Source organism: Ostrinia nubilalis, chromosome W (genome assembly GCF_963855985.1).
Source record: "Ostrinia nubilalis chromosome W, ilOstNubi1.1, whole genome shotgun sequence".
In the NCBI taxonomy this organism is placed as follows: domain Eukaryota; kingdom Metazoa; phylum Arthropoda; class Insecta; order Lepidoptera; family Crambidae; genus Ostrinia; species Ostrinia nubilalis.
Window position 1 is genome coordinate 9,188,419 of NC_087118.1, and position 1,433 is coordinate 9,189,851.

Sequence of the window (1,433 nt, forward strand, 5' to 3'; positions counted from 1 at the left end):
TTTTCAAATAGAAATTATGAAAAATATCGCTATGTCCATAAATCGCAATTTCGATCCATAGTGTGACGTAACCTGTCAATATGAATTTAAAAAATAGAAGTTGTGAAAAAAAAAACGCTGTCCAAAATTTCGCTTTTCGATCGATCCATAATAGAAGTTTTTTTTAAAACATGATGATGACATTCACAACGCTAAAAAATTATTATTTTTATCTCATAAAGATAAAAGTAAATTATGCCTGCTCCACTTTTACCTACTTTCGAGGGACCTTAATTTTTCAGTCGTACAAAACAAAATTTGACAGAAGGGCGCTACACGGGTTAAAATTCACATTTTGTCCTTTGACGTTTCAAAATCTTTTGATTAAATTTCCGAACGAAACATCCTATCCCTCTCTAATCTGTGGTCCCTACACCCCCCTCTTGACAAACTGTCAAACAAAAGTTTGTTTTGATTTGGTTGGTGTTGTTTTGTTCGAATGAAATTTATAAAAATAGTTACTTACATACATATCTCAAAGAAATAATCTATAGCTGAAACAAGTGATCTTAAAAATAATAGTAACAGAAGCCTTGTACAATATTGCAACAATATCTGAGTTTTCAATGTGATACTGTTACGTTAACTCTATGCATATTTTGCCTGTGTAAAATAAAGAGAATGGTGATTGCAGCGTAAGGTAATGCTTGATGATAACTATGAAACGTTTGATAATTGATGGCACTATTAATTATTCAATAATATTTAAGAGGTCAAAGTTTTTGAGGATGAATGTTTTTTACTCTTGCACTCTAAAAGTATTGTACAGTTTTGATGAAATTATTTAACTATAAGGCTAAGTTGCACCATCTTAATTTAACAAACATCAAAAATCTATCAAACTTCATTCAGAAAACACCAGTTATCGTTAAAGTAACGGTCAAAGTTAGGTAATGCAACTGAGCCTTAACGTTTACAACAAAATGTAAGCACAATATCTATCAATTTAATTAAAGTTATATATTTTACTTTTCAGATGTTAAAGTGATCAATAATGATGTACAACTTGTCCCGGAAAACCAATATTTAATGAAAATTAACAAAATCTTAACAAACCAAAGTAAACTGTTCATAATTCCAAAATATTTAATTGAACATAAATTGATTATTATCTTTAAATAAGCCTTCTTAATAAATGAGTGTTTTAAAATTCATTGGGTTTTAATTAATATTAAATATCTAATAAGTTGAGATAAAAATGATATAGGAATGTTATCAACTGAACTAAGTACCTAAATATACCTACTATAATAAAGTATCAATCAATCATCAATGTTAATGGAGTTCAAGATAATAGTAATATTTTGATGGTAATGATACAGACGGAGACAAGGCTATTTTCATAAATAAAAATAGATGAAAACTTTTAAATACTATGTCACTTTTAAGAACTT

At 28.1% G+C, this 1,433-nt stretch overlaps 1 long non-coding RNA gene across 1 annotated transcript; it reads left to right on the forward strand.

Annotated features, from left to right (window-relative positions):
* The first annotated feature begins 437 nt into the window (after nt 1-437).
* LOC135086354 (uncharacterized) lies at nt 438-1,191 on the forward strand. Its single transcript, XR_010260433.1, has 2 exons — nt 438-679; nt 1,016-1,191. It is a non-coding gene; the product is annotated as an uncharacterized LOC135086354 (long non-coding RNA).
* The last annotated feature ends 242 nt before the right edge of the window (nt 1,192-1,433 follow it).